Source organism: Rutidosis leptorrhynchoides, chromosome 4 (genome assembly GCF_046630445.1).
Source record: "Rutidosis leptorrhynchoides isolate AG116_Rl617_1_P2 chromosome 4, CSIRO_AGI_Rlap_v1, whole genome shotgun sequence".
NCBI classification, from domain to species: Eukaryota; Viridiplantae; Streptophyta; class Magnoliopsida; order Asterales; family Asteraceae; genus Rutidosis; species Rutidosis leptorrhynchoides.
The window spans coordinates 38524530-38531713 of NC_092336.1; the positions used below are offsets into that span (position 1 = coordinate 38524530).

Consider the following 7184-nt stretch of genomic DNA (forward strand, 5'->3'; position numbering starts at 1 on the left):
TTAAAATTTTAATGTAATTTCATGTCACCTACAAAGCGAGAAATGAATATACGATTGATACTTTAGAAATATCAATACGCCATATATTGTCTTTTGGTGTTACAAATAGTAAAAATTGTGTCTTCCGATTGTATAAACTATTAATGACTATAGTATTATTTTTGATCGGATAAAGTAAACACCATTCACGATTGTACAAAATATAACTAATTGATATGGATATGGATAATTATCCATTAACCCGCTTAACCCGACGGATATGGATATGAATATGGATACGGATATATATATGGATAACAAAAATTAAATGAATATGGGTATGGTGTCACCCGATCCGTTACTGATAGCCCTTTTTACATGTATTAGGTGCAGCAAAAACATTTGAATATTTTGTGACTTAAATTTGACTTCAACAAGAAGAATGGTTAGCTCGCTCCGCTGCGCAAATATTAGAAAAGTAAAATCGCACAATTTAATCTTGTGGAATTTAACAAATCAGACTCACATAATTCAATAGTTAAAAATACTTGCGCAAAATAATAACCCTTAAACAAAAGCCAAATTACATGAAACACAAATTAAAAAAACAAAGATCGTTTAGTGTCATCTCTTTTCCTATAAATATATATTGCCTTAATTTAGTGTTGCCTAATTTAAGTTTTGTATATATATTAATTTTGAAGAAACTAAAGTTCGTAAAAAAAAGGGAGTGAATAGTAATGTGACTAATCAGGTCGTGCTATTCACTACTGTAAATAGCTTTATATATAATATATTTTAACTTTTAATTATAATTTCCGTTGTTAGTGGAGTATACAACATACAATATATTATATATAATATATTTTTTACACTTTAGAGTATAATTTGAATTTTAAGGAGGCTTAAACTCATAAAAATTTGATTTTACTACTATTATGCCGTGTCACACTTTTTTCTAAACCTACTTATTGGCCGGAGTTCCATTCGAAAGCAATCTCTCTATAAAATTACAATAAACCTACTTATTGAACGGAGGTTCAATCGGAATCAATCTCTCTGTAAAATTACAATAGCAATTAGGCCTCTTTATAACCTTAACCACAATAAGGCCCAAGTTTTCTAGAGTATACAAAGTGGATTGTGTCCCTAAAAAATAATGGGCCATGAGCAGTTGAGCACTTTGCTCTTGCATTCAGCCGGACCTGATTTGGAGCGTAAATTGATCTTTAGGCAGGTTTAAAACCTATGAAAATTTTATTCTACCATTTTCATGCCGCCTCATACTTTTTTTAAACCTACTTATTAGCCGGCCAGCCGGGGGTCCATTCGGAAGCAATCTCTTTATCCATAGAACGTTGAGAGGGAAGACTTTGTCTATTCTTTGGGTGTGTCATTCTGGATAGAGAAATAACTTCTCTCTATTCGGGAGGACATTGTCTATTCATCAGGTACTTTTTATTAAGCTGTGTGTTTTTTGTTTGGGGACAATAGATTTGAGACGAAGGGAGCATTAGATTTTCAGAGAAAGAGTGAACCAACCACGGGAATCGTGGTAAAGTGGTTAGGGCCTACTTTTTCAAAGTGGATGAAAAGTGGAGGTCAAAGGTTTGAATTCATGGAACGAACAAAATTAATCCTCCTTGTGTTCACGATGGTTACCCTGTGTATCTGCGATGACTCCGGAACTCGCAAAACGAGTAGTCGCCCTAAAATTAGTAGCTCGAAAAATGGATCAAAAACACAGGTATACCAAAAAAGACAATGAACTATAAGTTGTTAAAGAAATTTATTTGTTACTGTAAAACTTAAGTATCAAAATTGTCACCCAATCACACGCGTCTATCACCTAGTATATGTATTACGTATAGAGTGATGGGCTCATGTTGAGCTTAATTTCTAATCATAGTTGAGCATCAGCCCGGTCTCAGCATAGAAGGCTAAAAACCTTGAAGCCCATTTTAGCTAGTCAGCCCATTTTTAGATAAAGAGTAATATCTACTTCTACTTATACCTTAAAAGAAGGTTTTTATTACTAATAAATCTTTACAAAACCTTCTTTAAGACCTTTAAATCAACAAAAGACATTAATCTACCATTTAATCTAATGGTCCATATTCATCCTCTTTGATTATTAAGTAATAAATCAAAAAACTTTCGTAATGTACCTAAAATACCCTTAAATTAATAAAAAACACGCGGGCTTGTAATAAAATTATGGGTTACATTCAAAATTATCAAAGAACATCTTCCATTCCGCAAAACCGATCCGCCTCATCCTCTCAAATTTCAAGTATGTTCTTATTCTAAAATTTCACGTCTCCTAACCACCGATCATTACCTTCGTCGCCACCAAATCACGTTCGCGCCGTCACCGCCTTTGTTGCAAACATCGTCGTCTGATAGGTCACTATTAATTACACGAACGATTTTGTTGGTATGTGAAATTAGGGTTTCAGGTTTCGCGGTGAGTTCCTAACTTTAGGTAGCAGCCACCAGCTTCTTTATGTTCGATTCCATTGCCACCACCTTTGCCACCTAATCATCATCCTTTGGTTTTGAACAAATCCGATACATCCGGCTCTGTTTTGAAGTCGGCTAATTTGACAAGTGGCGGTAGTATCGGTGGTAATTGGTGTAGATTATGGAATGATGGTGATTATCATTTTGATGTTGAGAAACATAAACAGAATCAGAATCAAAATTATGGTTTGGACCACTCTAGATACACAGGTGCAACCTTATCACCAAATCTGGGTGTGACACACGAAACCAGCGCACCGATTTGGCCTCCTGCGCCTAATCTAATGCTACAAAGACCACGACTTTTTCAAATACAAATGATAAATCTTTTCAGTTTCCTTGTTTTTTATATTATCTTTGTCTATGTTGTTAGATTTTATATAAAGATAGAATTTTGAGATAAAGTTTGTAAATTTGTGTAGGTGAATGTTTCAACAACAACTTCATTATCATCTGTTGCGAATTTTCAGTTTGAGCCCCCTTCAATCCAAAACTATCCATTGTGGTCAGAGGAAGAAAATGTGTTTTTTTCTCTTTTATATAACCTTTTCAACTATTTGTGACACATTTTGTATTTAAATTCATTTAGTTTGTTTGTCACATTCATTTTGCATTAAAATGTGATCTATTAGGCCATGATGTTTGTTAGAGTTGATTTTTTTTTTTATTAAATTAATACAACATTTGTTGATGGTGGTTAATGACAGGTAATTGGCATGAAAATGCCATATCTTTTTTCGTTAGAAAATGTGCTGGTTCCACCTTTTCACTGCAAGTTTCCGCCCATTTCAAGATCAGACGAATTAGCTTCTTTTAGCAATGGCGGTACTACTACTATCGAGCCTGCATATCCAGTTTTCAGGTGAATATATGCGATAATATGTCTACTACAAAGTTACTGTTTGTTTTAGTGGTTGAAATTTGTGATTATTGTAGAGATAGTCCTTCAATGTCAGTCGTCAGACCCGATCCTATAACAAAGAGTTTCGTCAACGAAAACGAAGTTCTGACTCGAGATTTTCTTATGTTAGCACCCCCTCAATTATCTCAGTTGAATTCGAGTTCGAAAGAGACATTGCATCTTTCACCTTGTATAACAGAACAGACCCATTATGAACTTTTATCACCTCATAATGTGAGTTTGTTTTTTAATAATATATATTGTGAATTGTGATGATACTATTCTATTTGTTTATATGTAATTTTATTTTGATGGATTGATATTGTTTGATGATTCATTTGTTTATGTTGTCTATAGGGTCAATCAAAAGATTCAACCCGTTTGACTGGAATGGGCGGGTCAAACCCGCAGTCTTTTCTTAGTTTTTTTTTCAGCTACGAAAACGCCTATTGTGCAGCCAGGAAATGGTGAGGCAGGGGAAATTGTTGATCTAAATTATTTATTGGTTCCGTAATTTTACATGCATAAAGTGGCATCATTATATTTTAGGGTTTAGAGTTTTTAGGTTTTAGGTTTGGTTTTAGGGTTTAGATTTAGGGTGTACGGTTTAGAGTTTAGGTTAAGGGTTTTGGGATAAGATTTAGGGTTTAGGGTTTAGATTTAGGATTTAGGGTTTAGATTTTAGGCATCTTTGCCTAATTTAAAGCAAATTGATGTGTCACATAATAATCTTTCTGGTATTATACCAAAATTCCGAAATGATGTGAAGTTTTTTTTAATGATAACCCGTTTATAGGTCAAGTTATTTCGGGTGGATTTAATGTGCCACCTGGGTCCTGACCAAGTTCTAGTGGACTGGTTCATAACTCGCCCGGTTCGACCGGTTCGACCGGAACTAATGTTGGGATTGTTCTTGGCGTTCTTGTTTTTGTTGAGATTATTATCTTTGTTGTTTACAAATGTTGTGTTAAAAAGAGACAGCAAAAGTTTGGTCGTGTCGAGAGTCCCGAAATTAGTAAAAAGTTAATAAAAACAAGTGATGCTACAAGTACTGTAAATGGTTATGGTGGTGGTTTTAGTGAGTTGCAGAGTCAAAGTAGTGGTGATAATCATAGTGAAGTGAATAGTTTTGAAGGTGGTAATGTTGTGATTTCGATTCAAGTTCTTCGACAAGTAACAAATAATTTTAGTGAAAAAAACATTTTTAGGTAGAGGTGGTTTTGGGGTAGTTTATAAAGGCGAATTACACGATGGAACTAAAATTGCGGTTAAAAGGATCAAATCGGGTGTTATGGGTACCAAAGGGTTAATCGAATTTCAATCCGAAATTGCGGTGCTTACAAAAGTCCGACACCGACATTTAGTTGCTTTACTTGGATATTTTATTAATGGTAACGAGCGGCTTTTGGTGTATGAGTACATGCCATAAGGGACATTAAGACAACATTTGTTTGAATGGAGAGAACATAACATGTGTTTTTTGAGTTGAAAACAAAGGGTTTCGATAGCTTTAGATGTGGCACGTGGAGTTGAGTATTTGCATAGTTTAGCACAATCGAGTTTTATTCATAGAGATTTGAAACCGTCTAATATTCTTCTTGGTGATGATATGAGAGCAAAGGTTGCGGATTTTGGATTGGTTAAAAACGCGCCTGATGGTAAATACTCCGTTAAGACTAAACTTGCTGGAACGTTTGGTTATCTCGCGCCCAAGTATGCTGGTGAGTACTTTCTTGTTTCAATCATTAGTAATATTTGAATTCCTTTGAAGCTATTAAACTGGTGAAATTTGTTTTGTATTCTGTTTCAAGAGTTTGGAACTATGGCTAAGAGACTTTAATAACTCTAAAATCTCTTAAAGTATGCAACTTTTTAATCAAACAGTGAAAATGACAAGTTTTTGTCAACACACTTGGTTTCAAGGTTTAATCTTCTTTGAGTGTAGGCAGAATTGTAGAAGACCCGAAATCTGTCTTTGGGATTCTTTTTCTTTATCAGCCAAGTTAAATGATGTAGTAATTTTTTTCCCGATTTGGCTTCAAGATTTGTGAATTTGGCATTCAAGTTTCATACTTTAAACTGGCAAAATTTGTTTTGTATTGTGTTTCAAGAGTTTGGAACTATGGCTAAGAGACTTTAATAAGTCAAAAATCTCTTAAAGTATGAAACTTTGTTGATCAAACAGTGAAAATGACAAGTTCTTTCTACACATTTGGTTTCAAGGTTTAAACTTTTTTGAGTTTAGCCAGATTTGTAAAAGACACAAAATCTGTCTTTGGGATTCTTTTTCTTGATCAGCCAATTTTTTACCCATTTGGCTTCAAGATTTATCAAGAAGCGTGTAATTACTTAAATGATACATTTTTTACCCATTTGGCTTCAAGATTTATGATTTTTGCATTAAAGAAGAATGTAACAACTTAAGTGAACTTAGTTTACCCATTTGGCTTCAAGATTTGTGATTTTGGCATTAAAGTGCGTGTAAAAACCTTAAATTTGATAGCTTTTTTGTTCAAACAACTTAAATTTGATAGCTTTTTTGTTCAAACGACTTAAATTTGATAGCTTTATTGATCAAACAACTTAAATTTGTTCGCTTTTTTGTTCCAATAAATTTTTTTTATTCTTTCAATTGAAACAGCTACTGGAAGAGTAACTACCAAGGTGGATGTTTTTGCATTCGTAGTAGTATTAATGGAACTAATAACAGGTCGAAAAGCACTAGACGAAACCATACCCGATGAAATGTGTCATTTGGTAACTTGGTTTAGAAGGGTCCTTATTTCAAAGGAGAACATGTTAAAGGCCATTGACCTAACCCTTGAAACCGAAGATGAAGAAACACTTGATTCCATCACAAAGGTAGCCGAACTTGTGGGTCACTGGACGGCCCGTGAATTGTTTCAAAGACCCGACATGGGTCATGCAGTGAATGTATTGGGCCCACTTGTAGAACAATGGAAACCTTCACGACCCGAAAAAGATGATGGTTATGGAATTGACCTACAAATGAGCCTTCCTCAAGCACTACAAATATGGCAAGAAGATGAGGGTACTTCTAGAACGTTTGATGTGTCGTTTACGCATTCGAGTATTCTGTCTAAACCTTCGGGATTTGCGGACTCATTTGATTCTATGGACTGTCGATTGAGCTTGATTTTGTTGACATTTTTTCATTTTTTGTCGCCTTAAATGGCTAAATTGAAATACATTATTCTTTTATTTATGTTTTTCATGTTCATTATTTCGTATGGGCAAATTTGTAACCGTTAGGATCACACGAATAGTTTGTTAGGCAGTTGTAACATATGCATTACAATCTATTTTTGCTTAAAATGTTTAATAGATCATCTTCTTTTTGGTTGTATGTGGGGTGTAAAAGATAACTTTTTTAAACTAGATGACTAAATCTGGGTCATAATTATAAAGGGACGTGCACAACATGAATTAAAAGTTGTATGTCGATATGGGTAAGACCAAATCTTAGCAGTTAGAGTAAATTGATATTGTGCATTAAATTATTGATAAGATGTAACTTACATTTTGTCCAAATTTGGTATTTTGTTAATTTAAATAGATGGAATACTAAATGGGTTAGAAACATGGATTGAATTCCAGGCCGTTTGAAGTGAGATTCTTAATAAAGCCAGCTATTTTTACTAATGAGATTAAATTAGTTGATGTGGGTTGTGCTGGGTAGTGTACAATCAGTCATGATGCTAACAATTATTAAAACGTAAAAGAACTTTGTTGCCTAAAAGATTTAACTTCTAGCATTAGA

General features: G+C 34.0%; 1 pseudogene; it reads left to right on the forward strand.

Annotated features, from left to right (window-relative positions):
* The first annotated feature begins 1138 nt into the window (after nucleotides 1-1138).
* Nucleotides 1139-6656, forward strand: LOC139840572 (receptor-like kinase TMK4; annotated as a pseudogene).
* Nucleotides 6657-7184: the final 528 nt, after the last annotated feature.